General features: G+C 39.4%; 1 long non-coding RNA gene across 1 annotated transcript in view; it reads left to right on the top strand.

The window, feature by feature from the left end:
• Positions 1–483: 483 nt before the first annotated feature.
• Positions 484–26,198, top strand: part of LOC123650559 — a 35,737-nt gene continuing 10,022 nt past the window's right edge. Inside the window, exons 1-3 of the long non-coding RNA XR_006739407.1 lie at positions 484–583; positions 1,410–1,593; positions 9,777–9,908. This is a non-coding gene — a long non-coding RNA (uncharacterized LOC123650559). The remainder of the gene's footprint in view (positions 584–1,409; positions 1,594–9,776; positions 9,909–26,198) is intronic.

Genomic DNA, 26,198 nt, shown 5'->3' with positions numbered 1-26,198 from the left:
TAAAAATAAAATGTCACAGTGAAACGTCAGAGATATCAACCGTCAAAGTTAGTACTTAAGGAAATCCGACGTTTCATACTTAATAACCTAATACACCTGTGCAATTATCCAAGAATCTAGGCTCATGGTCAATATTCGTTTTGTCACTTGACCTTTTCTGTATTGCAAAGGACCTATGCTTTGAAACTTTCACGGAAAGTTGAGTGGAGTTGAAATACCTACAAAATTACTTTCTAATCTTCTGAGTTCACTTCTTCAATTTGACACACGCATGAGAGGGGACCCCCGCCGCCCGGCCTAGGGGAGACTCCAGGGACCAGGCGCGGCGCCAGGCAGGAACTCGGCCGCGGTAGGAGCGGCGCTCGGCCGGCAGAGGGCGCCGGTCTCCAACGCTCGGAAGGAGGCGGGGCGGAGGGGGCGGGTCTAAGTCAAGATGGCGGCGGCGGCGGCGGCGGCGGCTGCGGCTGGAGGCAGCACCCGGTGCGCCGCGCGGAGCGAGGTCCTGGCGTGGGGCCGCGCGACGGGGCCGCGTCCTGCCCCTCAGGCCCGGGGCGCGTCGACTCCCGCGCTCCGCCAGCTCCCGGTGAGCGGGTCCCGGCGCCGGCAGCTCCGGCCTCCGCGCGCCTGCTCGGCCGAGGGCGCCCAGGACTCCCGCCGCGGGGTCGGCTTCTCGGCCGGGCGAGGGCGCCGCAGGCCCGGCGGGTCGGGACCGGTCCCCGCCGCCCGGCCTCCTCCCTCGGCCGCCCAGGGGCGCGTCGGGGCGGCGGGAGCTCGGCCGGGCGGGGGAAGCTCGTGGGGTTTGGAGGAAGAGTGGGCTGCGGGGCCGGCCCGGGGCTGTCCCGTGCGGGGCCGGGCGACGCGGGGCCGGGCTGGGGTCCCCGCAGGGGCGGGCCTGGGCTCGGCCTGGGGCGGAGTCGGGGGCCGACTGGGGAGCGCGGAAGGGGCCAGGGAGGGTGACAGCGCGGGACAGGTGCGTGAAGAGCAAATAAGTTCCCCTTTCTAACCAGACCACTTGCAAGGGGGCAGGGTGGGTCGCGGTGGAGACGGCAAAGATCCGAACCCTGTGCCTTCCGCCGTGCGTTGTTGGTGCTTTCACGTGTGAGGTCGGTGAGCCACTTCTTTTTGGCTCAGGGGGAGTTGAGAAGCTGTAGTTGAGAAATCGGCCCTAATGGAGAAGAGATGGAGTTCTTCCAATAAACTGGATCAGAATAGTCATGTATTGGATGGGAATGAAAAGTATTTGCTCAGAATGTGTCACTTTTCTTTCCATGATAGTTGCATGCTTCGGTGGCTCTTCAAGAGAGGAGTTAACCTTGGAGAGTAGTGGTATGGGTGATTCTAACCTTTGGGATTAGTGTATTCACCTGCATCAGATTTGCTTCCCTAATTATATCCTCACTATGTTGCAGTTTACATTGCTTGTGTGCACCCTGGTGAGGCAGTGATGGGAGGCGGAACATGGCAGTGTGCAAAGAGCAACAGGCCTGGGAGTTTAAAATGCTACGGAGATTCATTCATTCGTTCAACTTACTTGATCAACAGCTGCCCAGGCTGGGTCACATCATGGTCCTATGGATAACTGAAGAGTTGATGGTATTATTTAATTTTCAGTAGCTTTTTGAAAATGTTTTGATGTACCCTTTCTTAAAGGTGTTTATTGGATGAACCAACTTGTACTTGCCTGGGCTCCGGAGCAGACCAATTTTAGAATCTTATTTAGACATGAGTAAAAATTACAGAAGTAATAACCGCAAGTTACTGGAGGGAGAGATCGTGCATCTGATTTTCTCATTCTGTTAAAACATAGTGGAGGTTTATTTATTTTAATATTTATAGTACCTAGTTGCTTTGCCTTGCTTTAAGCACGCGTGTTAATGGAAATCAAGTTTTTTATATAGATATCGATGTATATATATAAAATAGACTAGGAAGTGATTGCTCACAGTATCAAAATACTCTTTCCTTTTACAAAAGGCTTGCCATATGTTGATCTACTCCCCCAGAGAAAATATAACAGAAACAGTCTCTAGTTTTGTAACTAACTGTGTGACATTTTGGAACTGATGGACCTTTCTGTGCTTCAGTTTCCTCATCTGTACTAGTAGGAAAACGTTTGCACTCCAGCAACAGAGTTGGCTGTTGTGAGCCTAGAGGGAGTTAATTGTTATGAAATCGCTTTCAACAGATGAAAGGATCATGTTTCTGTGAGGCAGTAACATCTGCACATCTCTCAGGGTGCTTACGCTTTCTACCTTGTATTGTTATTTTATCTCCTCTTGAGAGCAAGGTTGGCCCTTCTCTGATTTTTATCTTTATGTTTAAGGCATGGAGTAGGAGAGTGTGTGTGTGTGTGTGTGTGTGTGTGTGTGTATGTTGGATATTGACACTGCACATTTTTGTTGAATAAACAGGATTCAAATCAGAAAAATGTATTCACGTTACACTTTATCAGAATACACCTGTTAATCTGCCAGGACACATCGATAGCTGTGATTCTCTCCATGGCCTCTAGAGGAATATAGATTTTAACTGGATATCTTGGTGAATTTAAAAAAATACAGTCACACTTAAGTGTTTGGCCTGTCTTTTTAATTTTTTAAAAAAGCACGAAATGTTGGAAATTAACTTTTTAAAAATTTAATTCAGTAAAAGTTTGTCCCAAGGCTAAGCAAGTTTACGTTATTCAAATTGTTTAAAACATTTTTTAGAAATTTTGTGAAATGGTGAGATTTTCTTGTCATTGCTATCTGCCGTAGAAAGCAAAAGGCCTTTCGACAGACCAGGGGTTGATGCAGGTGAATGGTAGGCAGGCTATTTGTTACTCAAGCTTTTTGTGTGTTTGTTTTTGTTATTCAGTTTAAATTGTATTCTGTGATGTATCTTAGTTGTAATTTCGAATTTTTATTGATGTCTGAGGATGATAGAGCTTGAGCATATTTAGTTATTTCTATCTGTTCTTTCACTTCAAATATTGGATTTTGCTAGAATATGGCATAAAGCAAGAAGTAAAGGTTGATTAGAATTTATAATGTACAGCCTTAAAGATTCATGTATTTTCGTTCACTAACTTGTTCAAACAGTGTGAAGTAGCTTTTATGTTCAGGGCGCGTTACTCAGTGCTGAACAGGTCCAAAGCATAGTTCAGCAGACCAATTATATGCACAAATAACTAACTCCATAGATTGTCTCATATTTTGTCCTTTTCACGTTTGATGATGCAGAAAGTACATTTAGATGGTTAAGGAAACATTTCTTTTTCTATCAGGACTTCTTAGGAGTTTGGAAAACCTTGGAAGGCCAGGTGTGGTGGCTGAGGCCTTTAATCCTAGCACCGTGGGAGGCCGAGGTGGGAGAATCCTTTGAGCTCGGGAGTTCCAGACCAGCTTGCCCAAGAGTGAGATCCTGTCTCTACTGAAAAATAGAAAGAAATTAGCTGGACAACTAAAAATATATAGAAAAAATTAGCCGGGCATGGTGGCATAAGCCTGTAGCCCCAGCTACTCGGGAGGCCGAAGTAGAAGGATTGCTTGAGCCCAGGAGTTTGAGGTTGCTGTGGGCTAGGCTGATGCCACGGCACTCTAGCCAGAGGGACAGAGTGAGACTCTGTCTCAAAAAAAAAAAAAAAAGAAAGAAAAGAAAACCTAGGAAAAGCTTCTGTAATGTAGCAATAACTATATGTGGAGCATCTGTTTTTTATTTCGGTATTCTTGTGGTGGTATTTTTCCTTGAAGTGTTATACTGTGCTACCATTTTTTCCTACCACAGGAGCTTAAGTGGTCAAGATATTACTTGGATAGTCTTCAGATATAATCCATTTTTTTTTCTCTTTACATTTGAACGTCTGAGAATGTTCCTGTGGATTCTTCAATTTGCTTCTTCTATGTGTGGTGCCGTTACTTTTATTTTGCAGTGATCTCAGTTGGTTAAAATAAAATGCTAGTAATTTATAGAATGTAGGGTCATTTAGATGATCTAGTCTTACATGTTTTTAACTTTGAATGAATTTGAGGGTCACAGAAGTGATCTGCCTAAGTTGTTGCCATTGGACAGTAGCAGAATCCAAGTGTTCTCCCATCCAGTGTAGTGTTCATTCCATCACACCGTGTCATGCCGGGGTGATTCAGTGTGATAGCTGACACTTACTTAAAACAAAAATTGTAGTGAAGGGGGAATGAGAGATCACTTTGGATATTCAGCTTAGGTATTGAATTTAAGATACTTCTTAACGTTAAATTTCTGCAATGAAAATATAGTTTGAAAATATTGGTATTGATCTATGTCACTGATACGGTAATCACTGGGAATTATTTAGTTTGCTCAATTTTAAACCTGCTTTGATGAATATCTTCTTAACAAAAATGTCTTTGAGGTTATCTGGACCTAGCGATGCTTCATGGAATTTAAGTATTACAGTGATGGGAGTTTATGATACCAGTGGTTAGGTACCTCGAGACCAAAACAAATAGGTGAAATTATTTTATAAATTAGCAGTTTCTTGTTTCACCTACTCTCAGACTTGTGGAATTTTTTTTAAAGTATGAGATGCTTCAATTGTTACATAAAAGCTTAGATAAATAGCGCGGATACAAACTGTATACTTAATGTTATATTGAAAATCTCATTTGTGATATCAGTTTTCTATAGGTAGCCATGCCATATAATTTATTTTAAAGAAAAAAGCATATTCTCTTTAAACTGACAATCTTCACATAAATACTGAAGCATGACATATTTCTTTATTCTCTTTGGGCTATTAAATATTATGCTTATTTTGTGTTACATTAAGAAGCGTTGTTTTTGCCCATACTGTACTCCTTTCTGGAATCCTCTTTTCTGCCTTACCCTTCCAAACTCTACTACATCTAAATACTCCCTATTTTGAAGCTGACTTGGATATTCTTGTCCAAGAGGAAATGTGCTAGAATAGCTCTGAAAGTTTTCAAAGGAGCAGCAACAAAAAAGCCCAGGGAGGGGAAACTTGGCCTATGGGATATAAAAATCTCATAATGCTGTCATGATTTGAAAAGTGTGGCGTTGGCACAAGAAAAGACAACTTATTAATGGTGAGCGTAGTGTCGTGTATAAGTGGGAATATACTTGATAATAAAGATGTGCTTTTTTTCCTTATTTACTGTTTCAGGCCCACAGAAATATGCAAAGAGTGATTTAACAAATGTTCATCTACCACTATTGGTGATATAGAAAACATAATGTTTTATCATACTTCAGTTTTGGTGTCGTTTGTTTGTTTGTTTTTTGAGACAGGGTGTCACCCTGTTGCCCAGGCTGCGGTGTAGTGGTGCTATCGCATACCTCACTGCAACCTCCAACTCCTGCCTCAGCCTCCCAGGTAGCTGGGATTACAGCTGCACGCCACCACGCCCTGCTAATTTTCAGTTTTTTTTTCTGGAGACGGGGTCTCACCACGTTCACTCAGGCTGGTCTCCAGCTCCTGGCCTCAGTGCATCCTCCAGCCTCGGTCTCCCAGAGTGCAGGAATGACAGCAGTTTTTATTTTAAGAAATAAGGTGTTACAGATTGTACCTCTTCTTCATCTTTCTCCTTCCTTCCTTAGGTGTAACTAGTATCCTAAAGTGGATGTATATCTCACATGTGTTTATGCTTTTATTATATATGTGTATTGTAAATTGGTAGTATTGTTTTCTGTGTTGCTTACATGTGAATATCATTTTGTAAATTCTCTGCTTTTTTGAGGTTTATCTGTTTTGAAACAGTGAGCTCTAGTTAATTCACTGTAACTGCCATATAGTATTTTAGCATATGACTATACCACAATTTATCCGTTTTATTTATAGGCATTTAGGTTTTTCTCAGATTTTCCTATTGCAGTGCTGCAGTAAATACCTTTTGTAAGAAAGCGTGTGAGTTTCTCTAGGCTGTATACCTGTGAGTGAAATTGTTGGGTTGTAATAGGATGGCATTTCAGTCTGGGCAGGAAGACAGTCATATTCCTTACGTGTTTTGTTGGGATAATTGACTATCGATTAGGAAAGAAAATACAGCTAGATCCCTTTTTAGAAAAAAAAATCAGGCGATTAAGGAGCTAAATATAAAAAAATTAAAACTTTAAAAAGTATAAGGAATATGTAGAAGAATATTTTTGTAATTTGAGAGTGGAGAAGGTCTTTGAAAAGATGAAAGAAGTTGTGGATTCTGGAACAAATATGTATAACAAAGGCAGAAAAGGGATGAATATTCAGAATATACACAGCAGGAGAGAGAGAGATTTGAGCGATCTCTCAAAGCCCCGGGTGCTCTCCCCTACCTGTTCTAGGGCTCACCCACTCTGTCCCTCTCTGCCTCCCTCCTTCAGCCTCCTTGACTTGGCCGTTTGCTTTTGCCTCCAGACTCTGTAGTGCCTCCTCCTGGAATGTTCTTGTCTGTCCTAGGAAAGAAGAGGCGGATCTGTTTTGAAACATGTAACTCTTCCCTTCTTATCTCTCAAGCTTCAGCACAAAAGTCACCTTAGAATATAATTTGTTACCGAAAGGGGGACAATTTTTAGAATGAAATGGAGCATAATTAATAATTGCACTGGGACAAGGGTATAAACTGGGACTGTTTCAGGAAATCACAACGTATGGTCATCCTAGCTGTGATTTCTCTAATCGCCTGACCCCCTCATTCCTGTTGCCTCTTGGCCAGTCCTGTTGACCTATTACCTTGTTTTATTTATAGCACTTTATCGTATTATTTCATGATTATTTACAGTCTGTGTCTCTTCACAGTAAGCATATTTTGGTCACCCTTCTATGTCAATGTTTAGAACAGTGTTGGTACATAGTAGTGTACTACTTAATATTTGTTGACTATATAACATTTCTACTGTTGGTTTTAAAACCCTACTGTGGGCCGGGCGCGGTGGCTCACGCCTGTAATCCTAGCACTCTGGGAGGCCGAGGCGGGTGGATTGCTTGAGCTCAGGAGTTCGAGACCAGCCTGAGCAAGAGCGAGACCCCGTCTCTACTAAAAATAGAAAGAAATTATCTGGCCAACTAAAATATATATAGAAAAAATTAGCCGGGCATGGTGGCGCATGCCTGTAGTCCCAGCTACTCGGGAGGCTGAGGCAGGAGGATCGCTTAAGCCCAGGAGTTTGAGGTTGCTGTGAGCTAGGCTGACGCCACGGCACTCACTCTAGCCCGGGCAACACAGCGAGACCCTGTCTCAAAAAAAAAAAAAAAAAAAACCCTACTGTGAATATATGACAGAGACCCAGGAAAAATTGAATAATAATGGTATACACGAATTATACTTTATAAAAATAAAATTTTCTCATTTATGTGGACTTTCTCATTAGCTAAACTTTAAAAAAAACCATAATTTTCTTAGGTTTATGTGTTGCATATTTACAACAATTCCTTAAGAAACATTCTTAATCTTTTATCATTGGGTATCTCTGTGTTGAATGACGAGATGAACTCCTAGTGGTGGAATTGCTGTGGTAGAGGGTGTGCATGGTTTTAAGGCTTAGGTGTATATGGCCATTCTTCAGAAAACAATTTGTACCAGTTTACATACAAACTGGTAGTGTGTAAAAGAATGCCTCTTTCTCCAAACCCTCATCAACACTAGGCATTATTATTTTCTAATACTTTGCCAGTTTGCAAAAAATGATTTTGTTTTGCTTTTTTGTGATTATTGATGAAATTGGCTTACTTCATTTCTTTGATTTCCTTTGTTAATCCCATGTCCTGTCTTGCCTTATTTTTCTCTTGGGATCATTCATTCGGTTATTGATTAGTAAGATATGTATTTATATTGAATAGATCAAAATTTTGCCATTTGCAAGAAATATGTATATACTGGATAGACCAAAATTTTGCCATTGCACTGTTCTAGTTTGTGGTTTGCCTTTTTCCAATTTTAAATTTTAACTTATTATGGGAACATAATAGTTGTATATATTTATAGGGTGCATGTGATGTTTTGATACAGGCATATAATGTGTATTAATCAAATCAGGGTAATTGTTGTATCCATCACCTCAAGCATTTCTTTGTAGTCACTTTGTTGTGCTATCAAGTATGGTTCATCCCGTCTAGCTATCCAGCTATATTGGCGCACCCTTTAAGCATCCCCACTTTATTGCCCCCCTCCCATCACCCTTTCTACCCTCTGGTAACCAGCATTTTCTTTTCTGTCTCCATTAAATCAATTGTTTTACTATTTGTCTCCCACATATGTATGAGGACATGTGAGATTTGTCTTTCTGTGCTTGGCTTATTTTACTTAACATAGTGCTCTCCACTTCCACCCATGTTGTTACAAATGGCAGGATTTCATTCTTTTTTATGGCTGTATAATATTCCGTTGCGTATATGTACCACAATTTCTTTACATAGTCAGCTTTTGATGGACAGTGGTTTGCCTTTTTAAGGTGTCTTTGCTGTAAAGAAAAATAAAAAATATATTTTATAAATGAAAGATACCAATCTTACTTGTGTTTCTGAGGTCGTGTTTAGGATGTCTTTCTCTTCCTAATTTACATATGTATGTCAGGATGTTTGAAAGTACTGCAAATATTACCTGATCTTTTAAAGGACTACAGACTGGAAATCCCTTTGAGAATATGAGTGTCCTTGATTTCCTTGCTTTATCATAAGAGTCAAGGAAGAAATTAAAAGGGAAAAAAGAAAATAAAAGCAAATGGTAATTTCTGCAATTACTGGAGAGCTTTCCAGGGGGAAGATTTAGGACAGAAACCAAATACTGATGTAGTGACTCTCTGATACTATATTTCAGCAAAAAGATATTAATTTACCTCTAAGATAAAGTGCTGCTAATTAAACCATAAAATGTCATTGATTGTAGGATGCATATTGACTTTAGAGTCGTTAAGAGTTGAATACAATATTTCCTCTGCGCAAATGCTTACCTTATAAATACTCTTGAATTCTTTTTATGATTGATTTTTTTGTAGTGATGGGGTCTTGCTGTGTTGCCCAGTCTCATCTGAGATCTCCTGGGCTTAAGTGAGCCTCTTGCCTAGGCCTCCCTCCGTGCTGGGATTCAGGCATGAGCGGCTGTCCTGGGCCTACAGTTGACTTTTTCACAACTCTGAAATTTAGAACCATGTGTTTTTGTTTTTATGATGTATTTGTTTATTAGGTATTTATAGAATGACATTTACTAAACAGCTGCCATGTGCCAGGTCCTATGGTAAGATTTTAGATACATATTTTTACGTTACGTAGGTAATTATATTATTTTTCATATATTAAAAAACCTTTTTATTTTTTTTGAGACAGAGTCTCACTCTGTTGACCAGACTAGAGTGCCGTGGCGTCAGCCTAGCTCACAGCAACCTCAAACTCCTGGGCTCAAGCAATCCTACTGCCTCAGCCTCCCGAGTAGCTGGGACTACAGGCATGCGCCACCATGCCCGGCTAATTTTTTCTACATGTATGTTTAGTTGGCCAGATAATTTCTTTCTATTTTTAGTAGAGACGGGGTCTCACTCTTGCTCAGGCTGGTCTCGAACTCCTGACCTTGAGTGATCCACCCACCTCGGCCTCCCAGAGTGCTAGGATTACAGGCGTGAGCCACCGTGCCCGGCCTTCTTTTTTAAATATAAAGGAAATGACTCATTAATGTGTTTCAAACCTCAGGAACTTCCATTATATTAAGTAAATACATGAGATAAAGCTGTTATTGATAATTGTGGTTTTATTTATGTAGCTATGGTTATAATTTATTGGAAGTACACCTGGTGGTTTAGTTCTTATCAGTTCTATGTTTTCTCATCCTGTTTAGGTGGTTTCCCGGAAACATGATTGTTGGACTTGATCTCACAGCCTGGTGAGGACTTCTCTACTGCGAATGTCAAGTTCAGGTTATCCTCCCACCTCTGTCTAGTATACCTATCCCAACACCCACCACCAGCAGGTAAGGTGTGCAAATGTGGATGTATTTTTCTTTACTTTTCCTATTTAATTCATTTGTTGGTGAGAAACCAAATATACTTTTTTTTTTTTTTTTAATGACAAGAACCATTCTCAAAGATGGGGAACCAAAATTTGGGAATTAATTATCCCTGTCTTTTTACAATGGTTTTATGCTAGATTTCAGGGATTGAACATGTCTTTGCTTTTGCTTGTAGGAGTTGTTGATAGAAAAGTGTCAGTTGCCTAGAGTTTCTGGGTTAAGACCTATGTTTATAATCCAAGTTCCAGTTGAGTTTTAAGCTGGCCAGATAACTTGGTCTCTCTTGAGTCGTGGCCAGGATAAAAGCTTCTACCTTCTTGAGATTTGCAGGTAGGAGGATTTGTATTGTATGATGAGTTTGTATGATTGGTTTGCCTTGTGAAAAATAAAATGAGGTGAAATGGTTAGCTGAGAGTGGAGCAGAGATAGGGGTGTAAGAAGTTTTAAGAAAATAGGAAAGAAAGGAATGAAAAGTGGTCATCTCCAAGAATAAGCAAGCAGATTTCTGAGCAAAATATAGTTGAGTACTACTGGATACTACTGACGATTCCTTTCAAGTGTGGTTGTGGTTACAGAGTGAGAATGGACGTCCTTAACACTGGTCCTGCGTAGGGCGACATTTTCTCTTTCACTAGTAAGTGTAATGTTAGTTGCATGTTTTTGTCGATATCCTTTTTTGGTTGAAGAAGTTGCTTTCTCTTCCTAGTTTGAGAATTTTTATTATGATCGAGTGTTGAATTTTTCTTGTGGATCCTCCCTACACCAATATTCTTCGTCTGATTACTAATTTTCTAGATCATTGTTGCTGCTGCTTTTTTTTTTTTAAAAATCAACTTTGTAGTTTAGTTTATATATACAATAAAATGTACTCATAATATGTATACATTGTAACAACTTTTGACAAACTTTATGTACCCGTAAAACCATCACCAAAATGAAGATAAAGAACAATTATATCACCCCAGATAGATCATGGTACCCCATCTAGGTCAGTCTTCTTCCTCCACTTCCTACTAACCGCAGCTCCCAGGAAACTACTGATCTACTTTCTGTCATAATAGATTGTACTTGTTTGAGTTTCAGATGACTCTTTTGTCTATGGCCTCTTTTGCTTCCCATAATATTTTTGAGATTTATCTATGCCTGGCATAGATAAATAAGTAGTTCATTCCTTTCTGTTGCTGGGTATGGATATACCACAGTTTGTTTATCTAGTCATCTATTTCAGTTTTGGTTATTATAAATAAAGTTATTCCAAGAACATATATGTTGTATCTAGATTATTGAAAGAAGTATTGCCTTATTTTTGTAACAGTGTCCTTTGGAGAGCATGTGTGTTTACTTTTTCTCAAGTTCAATTTATTATTTTTGTATTTTGTGCTTTTTGTGTCATTACTAAGAACTTTTTGCTAAACTCAAGGTCACTAAGATTTTCAGCTATGTTTTCTCCTCTAAGTTTTATAATTTTAGGTTTTACGTGTAGGTCTATGATCCATTTTGAATTAAATTTTGTATGTGGTGTGAGCTAAGAGTTGAGGTTCAGTCTTTTGCCATTAAGAATGGTGTTAGTTTGGGAAATATTTCCTCCACCTGTATTTTCTTAAAGGTTTGTAGGATTGGTATTTTTTCTTCCTTAGATCCTTGATAGAATTTAGCAATGATGCCTTTGGGCCTAGAATTTTTTTGTGTGGAGAGAATTTAAAATATGAACTCAATGTTTTTTTTTTGACATAATGTCTTTCTTTGTTGTCCAGGGTGGAGTGCAGTGGCATCATCATAGCTCACTGTAACCTGGAACTTTTTGGCTCAAGTGATCCTCAGCCTCCTGAGTAGCTGGGACTATAGGCACATGCCACCATAACTGGCTAATTTTTTTATTTTTTGTATAGATGGGGTCTCACCGTGTTGCCTACGCTGGTCTCAAACTCCTGCTCTCAAGCAGTCCTCCCACCTTGGCCTCCCAAAGTGCTGGGGTTACAGGCATGCGCCATAGCGCCTGCCTTTCAGTTTCTTTAATATTTATATTCAGATGCTCTATTTTTTCTTGAGTCAGTTTGGGTCGGTTTTAGTGTGTAAGGTATCATATTTATTGATGTAAATTGTCACAGTATTCTCTTATCATTTTCACGTCTTTGAGATGTGTTGTGAGGTTGTTCCTCATGTTGATAATAAGTGTTTTATTCCTATTTAATCAATCTACCTAGAGGTTTATCAATATAGTAGATTCTTTTTTTGAAGAACTAGCTTTGGTTTCAGTGATTTTAACTTTTTTTTTGTATTTCACTGATTTCTGCTCTTTATTATTTTCTTTCTTCTATAATTGCCTATATATATATATATATATATATACCATTTCTTACGTCCTTTGTTCCTTTAAATATGTTCAAGTTTCCTTCTGGTATCCTTGTATTTTCACCTGAAGAATTTTATTTCTGTTAGTACAGGACTCTTGGCAATGAATTCTCCCAGCTTTTGTTTGCCTGGAAAAGTTTTTATTTCAACTTTATTTTTGAAGACTATTTTCAGTCGATATAAATTCTAAATTGATAGTTTTTTTAGCACTTTAAAAGATATCATTTCATTGTATTCTGGATTGTATGGTTTCTGACTAGAAGCTTGTGGTCATTGTTATCTTTATTCATTTATATATGAAGTGTATTTTCTCCTCTCTTGTCATTTTTAAGATTTTTTTCTTTGTCATGGCTTTTTTCAAAATTTGATTATTATGTGCCTTTGTTGTGCTTTTTGAGTGAATATGTTATTGTGTTTGGCATTCACCGAGCTTCTTGATTCTGTGGATTCATAATTTTCATAAAATTTGGGCAGTTTGGGGCCATCATTTCTTTAAATATTTTTTTCTGTCTCCTCTCCCCCTAGTTTCCAGTTACTCATGTTTCATCTTATCCCACAGGTCAGTGGTCCTCTATTCTTTTTTTCTTTCCTGTGTTGTTTTTTTTTTTTTTTTTCCAAAATCCCTTAGCTTCATTTTGCTATGGTTTCATGGTCAATGATCTTTTCTTTTATAGTTTCCAACCTTCTGTTAATTTCATCCAGTGATACTTTTATAGCAAATGTTAGATTTTTTCATTCTTGATTGGAATATGAACATTGAAGTTTACACTTTTTTAATGCGGACTTTCATTGTATTCCTATGGAGTTGGATTCCCCTGGTAGGCAGTTAAGTTACTTTTGAGGCTTCTTTTGAGTTTTCCCTTTTCTGGACATTTCGTATAAATGGAATCGTACACTTCTTTCATTTAGCATGCTGTTTTGGAAGTGTATCCATGTTGTAGCATGAAGTTCGCTGGTTTTTATTGCTAGTTGTATTCCATTGTATGGAAATGCTACATTTTTTAATCTATTCACCAATCCACAGACATGGGATTTTCAGTTTTTGGCTATAAGGTACCATAACGTACAAGTCTTTCTGGCAAGCACATATTTTAATTTCTCTTGAGTATATGTCTACCAAAGGACTTGCAGGATTGTACGGTAAGTTTAAATTTCACTATTTTGGAAAGTTATCACACCGTTTTCCAAAGCGGCTGCACCATTTTATATTCCCACCAGCAACGTATCTGTTTCTCAGCATCCTCGTCAACACTTATTTTATTTCTTTTTTATTATAAGCATTTGTGAATGTGCAACAGTATCTTTATGATTCTAATTTATATTTTCCTAATGACTAAGGATACTGAGTATCTTTCCATGTGCTCATTAGCCATTCCTGTATATTCTTGGTGAAATCTCTATTCTTTTAATGGGATTGTTTGTCTTCATATTGGGTTGTAAGTGTTCTTTATATATTATGGGTATAAAATCTTTTATTAGATACATGATTGTAACTACTTTTTTTCAGTCTGTGGCTTGTATTTTCACTTTCTTAATATTGTCTTTGGAAGCGTTAACATTTTTAATTTTAGTGAAGCTCAAATCATTTTTCTTCACCTCCCTGCTTTTGATGTCATATCAAAGAACAAGCTATCTAATGTAAGGTCACACATTTTGTTCTAGAAGTTTTATAGTTTTAGCTTCTATACTCAGACAATCCATTATGAGAAATCTTTGTTTCTGGTGTCAGGTAAGGGTTTAAATTCTTAGGTTTGCCTGGGGATCTCCAGTTGTGCCAGCACTACTTGTTACAAAGACTGTCCTTGCTCACTGAATTGCCTTAGCACCTTGTCAAAACTACATTGAACTAAATGTAAGTGTTTATTTCTGGACTCTCAGTTCTGTGCCTTTGATCTATAATACCTCTTTTTATGCCAGGAGCATGCCATCTCAATTCCTGTAGATGTACAGTCAGTTTTGCATAGGATAGTATATGTCCTCCAATTCTGTTGTTTTTCAAAATTGTTTTGGCTGTTCTTAGTCCTTTGCATTTCCATATATATTTTAGGATCCGCTGTTAGGTCTACACAAAGCCTGTTGGGATTGTGCCGATAGGAGATTGTGTTTTATATGAGATTTTCATGGGGATTGTGTTGAATCTACGGGTCAATTTCAGAGAATCACTCTATTTACAATATTGAGTCTTCCTAGTCACAAACACAGTGTGTCTTCCCAGTTAGATCTTCAACTTCTGTCAGCAAAGACTTTTAGTTTTCAGTGTAAAAGCCTTGTATTTCTTTTGTTAAATTTGTTCCTGAGGTTTTCTTTTTAATGCTATTATGAATTGAATTGTTTTCTTTGTTTCTTTCTTTTTTTTGGAGACAGAGTCTCACTCTGTTGCCCAGGCTAGAGTGCCCTGGCGTCAGCCTTGCTCACAGCAACCTCAAACTCCTGGGCTCAAGCAATCCTCCTGCCTCAGCTGGGAGTACAGGCATGTGCCACCATGCCCGGCTAATTTTTTCTATATATTTTTAGCTGTCCAGATAATTTCTTTCTATTTTTAGTAGAGACGGGGTCTCATTCTTGCCAGGCTGGTCTTGAACTCCTGACCTCAAGCGATCCACCCACCTCGGCCTCCCAGAGTGCTAGGATTACAGGCGTGAGCCACTGCGCCAAGCCTTTTTTTTTTTCTCATTTATATTTTTAGAGATAGGATATCGCTCTATTGCCCAGGCTGGAGTGCAGTAGTGCAGTCATAGCTTACCATGACCTCCAATTCCTGGACTTAAGTACTCCTCCTGCCTGAGCTTCCCAAGTAGCTGGGACTACAGACATGCACCACCATGCTAAGCTAATTTAACAACAAAAAGAATTTTTTAAGAGCTGGAGTCTCTCTATTTTGCCCAGGCTGGTCTCAAACTTCTGGACTCAAGTGATCCTCCCACAGCACTGGGATTACAGGTGTGAACCACCATGCCCTGCCTGAATTATTTTCTGAACTTTATCTTCAAATTGCTTATTATAAGCATAAAGAAATACAATTGATATTTATGTTTTGATCTTGTTTCCTATAACCTTGCTGAACTCATTTATTATTTCTAATATATTTTTGTGATTTTTTGAGTTTTCTATATTTAGGTCAAATTATCTAAGAATAAGATGATTTTATTTTTTCCTTTCTAATCCAGATGCCTTCTATTTCCTTTCTATTCCTACTTTCTTGAGAATTTTTATCACAAATAGGTGTTGGATTTTGTCAGATACCTTTTCTGAGTCTATTTGGATGATTACATGGTTTTTGTCCTTTATTCTGCTCCGAATTGGTATACTACATTGACATTTTCAAATGTGAAAGCAATTTCGCATTCCTGGGATAAACCACATTTGGTCAAGGTGTATAATCCTTTCTATATATTACTGGATTTAATTTGCTAATATTTCCTTGAGGATTTTTGTGTCTGTATTCATGAGGGATATTAGCCTGTAGTTTTTTGGTTCTTGTGATTTTTTTTTTTTTTTTTTGCTTTTCATATCAAGTTAATACTAACTTCGGGAAAAATGAGAAGTTTTCCCTCCTCTTCTAAATCATGGAAGAGTTTGTGAAAAATTGACATTATTTCTTCTTTAAATATCTAATAGAATTCATCAGCGAAGCTAGCTAGGCCTGACTTTATGAGAATTCAATTACTAAGTCAGTTTCTTTGATATAGGTTCATTCAGATTTTCTGTTTCTTCCTGGATTCATTTCAGTAATTTGACTCTAAGAATTTTTTTCCGTTTCATCTAAGTTATCTCCTTTGTTGACATAAATTCGGTCATGGCATTCCTTTGTAATTCTTTTAATTTCTGTTAGGTTGTTATTGGTGTCATTTATTTCTGCTCTAATCTTTAGTATTTCCTTCTTTCAGCTCGTGTTTGGTTTAGTTTGCTTTTTCTTCTAGTTTCTTAAAGTAAAAGCTCAAGTTACTAATTTGAGACCTATCGTCTATCCTAGTACAGGTATTTAAAGCTCCAAATTTTCCCCTAAGCTTAGCTGCATCCCACAAATTTTGATACATGTGTTTTCATTTTCATTCATTTCAAAATATTTTCTAGTTTCCGTTGTGATTTCTTCTTTACCCATGAGGTATTTAAAAGCCTTTGAGAATTTCCCAGTCTTCTTTCCACTGTTGTTTTCCATTGCCGTTTAAAACTTCACTGTGGTTAAGGACATACTTTTTATCATCTGAATCCTTTCAAATTTATCAGTGGTTTTATGGCCTAGTATATGATCTATCCTAGAGAATGTTCCATTTTGCACTTGAGAAGAATGCATATTCTGCTGTCATTTGTGGAATGTTCTATTGAGAGTGAGAGATTAAAGTCTGTTATTGTTCAATTGTCTATCGTTCCTTTCAGTTCTGTCAATGTTTGCTTAATGTATTTTGGGGCTCTGTTTTAGTTGTGTATTCACTCACAATTGTTATATCTTTCTGACAGATTGACCCTTTATTCATATGATATTGCCCTGGTGACTCTAGTCCTATTTGTAGTTTTCAAGTCTATTTTGTCTGCTATTAATATAACTATTTCACATCTCTTACTGTTAATATTTGCTTTCAACTTCTTTAAATCTAAAGTGTGTCTCTTATAGAAAGCATATTGTAAGATTTTTTGGATTGGCTGGTGCCAGAGAAAGAAAGAGGAGCAGAGTTGAAAGGGATAAGTAAAGAGGCTTTATTGGGGTGCTCCTGGGTGAGGGTAACGGGTCCCAAGAGAGGGGGGCCCGGGCGAGATTCTCGGGTCCTAGAAGAGAGAGAGAGACCCAAGAAGTCGCATCGCCCAGAAGTCTGAGTGGGTTTATATATGTTTTTAGGGCAGGGGGTAGGGGTTTCTTTGGCAGGAAGATTTATGGTGGGGAGAGCAAGGAATTTTCCGTTGCACTTTTAGGGCCGGTATTGAGAAATAGGAGGGGCTGGTGGTATGTGTGGACTCTAGGAACCGAGACTCTTATCAGGGCAACCATCCAGGTGTGGTCATCCTTTAACTTAGCTGGGCCTTGCAGGCATTGTCCTTGGCAGGTCTCGTGGGCTTCTTCTTTTTCCATTAGGGAGGGGAGGGGTGCCTGCCACCAGCCTTACACATATATTTGGATCTTGTTTGGTTTTCTTTTAGTCAAGTCTGACAATCTCTGCCTTTTGATTGGATTGTTCAGTTCTTTCACATTTTAATAGAATTATTGATGTAAGTAGATTGAAATCTGCCATTTTCCTATTTTGTTTGCTATATGTCTCTTATGCTATTTTCCTTTTTCTCTTTTACTGCCTTCTTTTTGTTAAATAAATATAGTCTATCAGTTTTATCTTTTTAACTATACATGTTTTAGTTATTTTTTAGTAATTCCTCTTGGAATTACAATTTACATTATAATTTATCACAATCTACTTCAAGTTAATACCAACTTAATTCATATAAAATACAGAAACTTTGCCCTAATGTAGCTCCATTTCCTTCTCCTTTGATACTATCCTTGTCATGTGTATCACATCTCTATGTGTTATAAATCAACAGTACAGTGTCCTAATTATTGTTTTATGCAATCTCACATAAATCTTTAAAGAAGGGAAGAAAAGAATAAAATGTAAACCTATACAATCTTGTATGTTAATCTACTCCTTTACCATTCACAGTTCTCTTTATTTCTTTCTTTGTACTGATCTGAGTTGCCATCTGGGCTTGTTTTTTCTCAGCTGAAAAGACTTCCTTTAGTATTGCTTGTAAGGCAGGTCAGCAAGCAACAAATTCTTTCCGTCTGTTCATTGAGGAAGAGGCTTTGCTTTGCTTCTTAAAATTTCATGGGAAGAAAGAAAACTAATCTCCATAAAGGTCAGTTTTTTAGTTAGGAAGGAGATCGACCTTATCTATGTATTAATTTCATTTCTAACTATTTATATATAATACTTTCAAGGCAGTGATTGGTGATAGAGGGTAAAGATACAAGATTAATTGTTTAAATAAATATTTTGAAATAGATGTTTTGTGTAAAAGTGTGGAGGTGATTTGGTTATTTGACCAAAGCATGTGATGTTCAGGACCTTGGTAGGAGTAACAATCTCACTGGGTGACAACGTAACCAAATTTTAACCAAGTACAGCAACAGATACACTATAAATAATATAACAATATAATTCCACACTTTGTTATACAACCAGCAGGGCCAACTTTTAGCTCTGTTTGCTTTTGAGATCTTAAAGGCTAGAAAACCAAAAATAAAGGGGAGAGTGTTAACTCATATTAACCAATTGGAAAAATTAGAAAAGGTGGGAAAAATTTAAAAAGGATCATTAATAAAAATTAGAATATTAAACTGACAGTCTTGTTCATTTGAAGAGAAGTGTGTGTGTGTGTGTGTGTGTGTGTGGTGTAGGTTCAGGAATAATCACGTGAACTACGCGCTCCACTTTATGGGAATTATCCATATTACACATGCTGGATGGATTAATGGTTTATAAAAAAAAGTCTGGTAGCTTGACTTCCTAAAGTTCATTTTTGCTTGTGCTGTCATATGATAGCTCATCTTCAGTAAGTATCTGTGCCTTTGGACAAGGCCTCCAGGGGCTTGGCACATAATTCATAACAATAACGGAACTGACATGCTTAGTATTGATAGCCTTGGGACCCCGGCATATTTGGAGAGAAGGAGAAGTTATATCACCTGCAAAAAGGCTAATGAGATAGGCAGATTTCAGGGGAAAATGATCTTTTTGTGCTGCCCTTTGACCTTGTTCTACCAGTGGGACTCGTGTCTGAAGTGTAATGATTCCAGCACGCCCTTCCTGAGTGTGAGATTACAGGACATTCGGGGTGAGTTCTGCAGAAGTTGGAGCATTCGCCAGTAAACACCAACTTAATTGGATGCCTTAATTATGTCACCTTCACTCCCAGGACATAACCCCAGGGACAGTTTGAGGACTGGATTTCAGTTCAAAATCTGGGTCTGTTCTCCAGCTTTCAGTATGGTCTTTCAGACAGTTAGCCGTGGTCCTCTGCAACTTGGAGAATATTCGTATATTTGGCAGGTGGAAATGCAGTTCTGGGTCTCAGGAGAGAATTCGGGGGAGGAGGAAGCGATGTGAGAATACGTCTAAACCGGGTTGGCCTGTTTTCCAAGGCAGTTCTCTGGGAGACAGCCATCTTGAAGCAGGTGGCACTGCCAGGACGCTGCTGGCCCTCTGCTAGCAGGTGGATTACTCCCTCGGGTCTCCAGACGTTGCATCAGCACGGGACTGATTCAAAAGGAACAGAGAATCTGTGACTGTTTCAAGGTTTCTGAAACCTTAGGATCTTAAACATGAAGCCATTCTCCAAGCTAGCAATGTGCTAGCTAGTAGAACACAGGAACTAATTGGAGAAAGCGGGCATTTGGGGTACATTAGAAATTCAATATCAGCTTTGTAAAGTGTTTAATAATTAGCCACAGCTTTTGTCTCTCTCCCTGCAGCTAGTGACATGAAAGTGATTAGGCTTCTAAAAAACAGTTTAAGCTTACGAAATGTATTAAGTAACAAGGTTTTTAATCAACAGTTCATTGATTCCAGCAGGACAGTTGTGAGAGCAAAAAGCTCTGGATGCTGGTAGCATAAATCTGTAGGCCAGTTCGCTGCTACTTAAAAAAATCAGAGCAAGAGATATGGTAGAGGAATTTAATCCCCCTCCCCCTGCCTTTAGTAGTAACTTTAAGACAAGGGGAAAAGTTACCATAATACTAAAAATATTATTCCGATGTAAAACCAGAAGCTTTGTACCTTTCGTTTATCCTCCTTTTCACATTTACATTTTAGATAAAAGCGGTTTACAATGTGTCACTTTTATTATCTGTACTCAATAAATATTTCATGAGATTTCCAATTTAAAATACCATGCCTAAGGCAGACGACTAAAATAATTGAGAATTGAGAAATATAAAAATTTGTAGGCCAGGCGCGGTGGCTCACGCCTGTAATCCTAGCACTCTGGGATGCCGAGGTGGGTGGATCGCTCAAGATCAGGAGTTCGAGACCAGCCTGAGCAAGAGGGAGACCCCGTCTCTACTAAAAATAGAAAGAAATTATATGGACAACTAAAATATATGTGTAGAAAAAATTAGCCGGGCATGGTGGCTCATGCCTGTAGTCCCAGCTACTCGGGAGGCTGAGGCAGTAGGATCGCTTAAGCCCAGGAGTTTGAGGTTGCTGTGAGCTAGGCTGACGCCACGGCACTCACTCTAGCCCTGGCAACAGAGTGAGACTCTGTCTCAAAAAAAAAAAAAACAAAAAATTGTAACCATACTAAAAATGATAAACAATATAATACCCGAAACTTGGAGGAGTCTCGGTAACTACGAGGCTGATAGAACTGGATTGAGAACCACATCTCTCTGTTTTTTCACCTGAAACAGAAACCTCCTACAAACAGACCTGAAGATTCTTCATTTCTAATTTTCTGCAAGCAACTCGGGAGTCCGGGGCTACACCAATCAGAAGACCAGGCGCCAAGCCTCTCTCTTGGGACGGTGACTTTCTGAGGAAGCCGTGTCCCTGATCCCCATCACCATGCCCATCGGGTCCCACCTCCTGCACCCACTCCAGGATGGCAGCTTGCAACAACTGGGTGGGAAACCGAGGAAAGTGGTGCTGAACTGTGTTGCCTGAGCTGCGTTGACCACTGAAGTCGATCCTGCCACTGGCTATGGGGGTTCCAAAGCGAACAGAGAGGATGGGCACAAAATGATCAAAGTGGAATTTTCCAGGACCGAAGGGTTACAAGTCTAGAGAGACAGGAATTTTTACATTACAAAGGGCTACAGACTGCCAAGTAGGCTGAAATCTTCTCACATACCCTTGTATGCTTTTAAAGGAAAGGGAAACCAAAGAATTTTGTTTGTAATTAAGGTTCTTCCTGGGAATGGGAGTGTGAAGATGTTTCATTTTCCATCGTCTATATTTCTATATTATTTGGATTTTATTCTGACAATGACATTATAATCCAAAAATTAAAAATATTTCTATTTAAATATAACTAAAGGCCAGGCATGGTGGGTCACACCTATAATCCCAGTATTTTAAGAGGCTGAGGTGGGAGGATTGCTTGAGGTCAGGAGTTCAAGACCAGCCTTGGCAACATAGCAAGACCTCGTCTCTAGAAAAAATTAAAAAATTAGCCCCGCATGGTGGCACATGCCCGTGTTCCTAGCTAGCAACTCAGGAGGCTGAGGCAGGAGGACTGCTTGTTCCCAGGAGTTTGAGGCTGCAGTGAGCTATGATCTCTCTCACAACTGCACTCCAGCTTAGCCACAGAGCAAGACCCTGTCTCTAATACATATATATATGTATATATGTGTGTGTGTGTGTGTGTGTGTGTGTGTATATATATATATAAAACCACATATATAACTAAAGATACACTTTAATCAAAAAATGACGGAGGCTGAGTGTGGTGGCTCATGCCTGTAATCCTAGCACCCTGGGAAGCCCAGGTGAGGGGACTGCTTGAGCTCAGGAGTTTGAGACCAGCCTGAGCAAGAGTGAGACCCCATCTCTGCTAAAAACAGAAAAAATTAGCCTGGCGTGGTGAGGCGTGCCTGTAGTCCCAGCTACTTGGGAGGCTGGGGCAGGAGGATTGGTTGAGTCCAGGAGTTTGAGGTTGATGTGAGCTAGGCTGATGCCACAGCACTCTACTGGGGTGACAGATTGAGACTCTGTCTCAAAAAAAAAAAAAAGAAAGAAAAAGAAGGAAACGTAGGGGCTAAGAATGAGGCAGCTAAGGTATAAAAGATGTGGCAAAGGAGGGCTTATTTGTTGTAAATGTGCAAAAATGAATGTAAATGTAAAAAATCATTCTTAAACCAGAAGATGTGAAATGTACTGATAATCTCAGATGATATAAACATTTTTTTTAGCATAATAGATACAGAAAGCAAGAAGAAACCATATAAATTGCTTAATTTTTCATGTTTTATACGGGAACTTAAAAATATTTATCATTGAATAACTCTAACAGTTAGGAAAATATAAATTAAACATAGATTGTTTTTAAATTTGTACCATTATATACAATATATATATTTCGAGAACACTCAGAAAGAAAGATCACAACAGAAAATCTGTATAGACGAACACATACCTTAAAGGAAATAACAAGGATATAGCATAAAACAAGGTTGTAGAGGTGAGACAAACCTGTCTAATAAGAAGCAATAAACTATTTTAAAGTTAACAGTTATTTTTTAGGCCTCATAGTTCTTGGCCTCTCAGAAATCGTGAGTGTTACTAACCACGCCCTTGTTAAGACGCCTTTCCCCCTGGACCTGCACAACACCACATTCTCCTGACAGCTCTCCATCTACTGCTCGTTCTCCTGGTTGACTTAACCTTAAGTACACAGACATTTAATACTGACAGCCCTCGTGGTTTGCTTTGACACCTGCTCTCAATTTGGTAAAGACAAAGGCATATGTACCCGCAGCTCCAGCCACCATCTGTATGAGAGCGACCCTCACATTTGTCATTGAAAAGCAGGCCTTTCTCCTGAGCTCCAGACCCACACAGACCTCTGCCCACTTGTCTTCCCTGAGAACGACTCGAAGTCACCCCCACACAACGTGTCTGACACTGAACTGAACTCCCAAACCTGCTCTTCCCTGAAGAAGACAACCACGTCTTCCCGGTCTCCATGAAGGCCGTCGCCAGCACGCAGGTGCTCCAGATAGAAACCCACGTCATCGTGAATGCTCCCTGACATACTTAGTGAGCCTCCCCGGACACATGGCCCCTGCCGCCCCCTTAGCCATCACCTCCCACGGGGTATCCTGCTCGAACATGCTTTCAGATCTTCTGACTTTCAGTCAGATACCATGCTCAGTGCTTCTCCATGCTGCAGCCAGAGCAATCTTTTGGCAACACAAATCAGATAAATGGCCACTTCAAGCTCTTTGGTGACTTTCCTAGTTCTTTTGGGACAAAGCCAAAATAACATGTCCTACAAAGTCCTCATTGTCTGTCCCCTGTCTACCTTTCCTATCACCCCCTCCCCCCTCCCCTGCCCTGTCTACGCTAAAAGGGTCCCGTTCCCTCCTGCCACTGGGCCTTTGCATATGCTGTTTCCGCTGTCTGGAACGCACTTCTTTCATCTCTTCATTCAGTTAATTACCATTCAGGTTTCAAATTAAGTGTCATTTCTCAGAGAAAACTTCTCTGACTCCCAGGCTAGTGCAGGTCCCAGATATACACCCTCACATAGTACCTTGTACTTTCCCATGAAAACATTCCTTTCCATTTTAATTATATATGTGCTTGTATGTTGTTTGAATAATGTCCATCTTCTTCCTCTAGACTGCAAGCTACATGAGGCCAAGGATTATGTCTAGGAAAGTGCTAGACATACATTATAAATAAATTTTTCCTGAATGAATTTATTTATACATATCATACATTCCTATAACCATTCACTCATTTAGGAAGTGCTATTCTGTTCCTTTGGAGAGTAGAGAAGGACCTTGGACTCAATGCGTTTCCAAACAAATCATCATCAGATTATGTTTCTAAAAGGCAATGTCTTTTTCACTCACAACTGTGTTTCTGCAAAACAAAAGGGATTTTATTTTTAGAGATTCTCTTCTCTCTGAAATTAGAGCAAATCAACAGGTGGAGTATCTACGGAGTCCTTCGGTCCGTCTGTCTAGGGCTAGTGAGCATCTGCCTCGTACTGCTTATTTCCACTCTACATTTGGGCCAGAGCCTGGATGCTTTGCTTTCCACACACACAGCACAAATCAACAGCTATGGTTGTTCAGACGGATGCATTTTTCCATTTCTATTGGAGACCAATGAAGAGTTCCCTATGGCCAGCTCTGAAACTTGATTTGCAAATGTGCCTTTGTGAAATGGGGGATACATCAGGAATTTGGTGCTGTCATCAGGTGCTTTAAATTCTGCATTTGGATATTGCTGTCATGAAAAATAAAGTTTGTACAACTGCATATGAAGGCCACGTTAGAGCCTGTCTCAGAACAAAAGCTGCGGACAGCATAAAAAAGCGTAGGAGAAACTGAAGGCCTGCCACATTGTGATGTTACAGTAGCTTGCTTTCCAGCTCAAACAAAAAAATCCACGATTGTCTTCAGGACCCATGGAGGTAATAGGGATGATCTCTGTTGTGGAAGAACACAATTTTATGGGATCCCTAAGGGAACTGAGGAATTTTTTGGTTAGAACAGAGGTGCACTCAGGCCAAGTGTCAACCTAGAAAATACGGTAAAATATTTAGCCGCACTGAAATTGGAATAATTGAAACAAAAAACAGTTCTTTCAAAGCAATGAAAAATTTGCAATGTATATGAGGAAAACTGTTTAAGTATATACGTACAAGAATTACACTGGAAACCTATTAGAATGGCTAAAATTAAAAAGACCGACCACACCAAACGTTGGTAAGGACGGGGGATAGACTGGAGCTCTCAGCACTGCTGGGAATGTAAAGTGCTGCAGCCACTTTGGAACAGCCAGTTGGCAGTTTCTTAAAAGTTGAATAGACATTTATCATCCCACACTAGTTACTGATCCAAGAGAAATAAAAGCATTTGTTCATACTAACACTTGAACGCAAATGTTCACAGCAGTTTCATTTGTGCTGGTCAAAAACTGGAACCAGCCCAAGTGTCCATCAGAAAGTGAATGAATAAACCAATGGTGGTATATCTGTACGATGGAATACTACTCAGCAATAACAATGAGTGAACGAAAACCAAAACTGGATGAATCTCAAAATAATTATGTTGAGTAAAAGAAGCTAGAACAAAGAGTGAGAGAGAGGAAACAGACTACATGACTTAATTTGATACAAAGTTCCAGAAAATGCAAACCAATTTATAGTGACAGAGAGTGGATGAGTGGTTGCCTGGTGACAGTGTGGGTGGGTGGGCAGGCAGAGGTGGGAGGAAGGATTACCAAGGGGTGTGAGGAAACTTCAAGAGGTGATGGATGTGTTAATTTTCTTGATGTTTATGGCTCTGTAGGTGTATACACTCACCAAAATGTATCAAATTTTTCACTTTAAATATAAGCAGTTTGTTGTATATCAATTATACCTCAATAAACCTACTTTTAAAATGTGTGAGCACAGAAAAAGAAAAAAAGAGAGGAAATATCAACAGTCAATTCTCATGAGAAGGAATATAATCTTGGGAAAAAATTTAAAAAACTCAAATAGTCTTTAACTAGCAAAATAGAAGATGCAAACCAAAATAATGATATATAATTTTCTTTCTATCAAACTGGGGAACTGGAGGATTGTTTTCAAGTGGTAATTTGAGTGCCAGGGACTGGGAGGGGTGTGTGTAAATGGTGCAACTTTTTTCTAGGGGACACCTTTAGTGACATCAAGTTCACATCAAGGCCCTTAAAATGGTTTATCCATTGATCCAGTAACTCTATTGCTCAATTTCTAAGAATGCATACTAAGGATATAATCAAAGATGTGCACAAACACTTGCATGCAAGGATGATGTGCTTTTCAATGTCTGGCCTGTTTGCTGTCAGATTCATGCCCACCTTTATTGTCCTGTTTCAAATTAAAAAAAAGAAAAAAGAAAAGAGAGAACACACATTTCCCAGGCTCTGTTGTCCTTAGGTTTCTGGATAGTTGTCACCATGCGAGGCACTGGCAGCAAATCAGGAGATTGGAGGCTGGGAGAACTGAAGGTGCATCTCAACTCTCTCTCTGCTTTTTGTGGCCTCACCAGAAGCAGCTCTGTCTTTTCCGTGTCTCAGCTAGCAGCAGACAGGAAGCTCTTCCTTGTGTTTCCAGCACTTTCCAAGCAGTGCCTGCCAGAGTCCTCATTCCTACTAGAGAGTTCTATCTCACAGCTCCTCACATCGTCACTTCACCTCTGAGGCTTGCCTGCTC

This window comes from Lemur catta, chromosome 15 (assembly GCF_020740605.2).
Source record: "Lemur catta isolate mLemCat1 chromosome 15, mLemCat1.pri, whole genome shotgun sequence".
Lineage (NCBI taxonomy): Eukaryota > Metazoa > Chordata > Mammalia > Primates > Lemuridae > Lemur > Lemur catta.
This window is presented reverse-complemented; position numbering and strand designations above follow the sequence as displayed.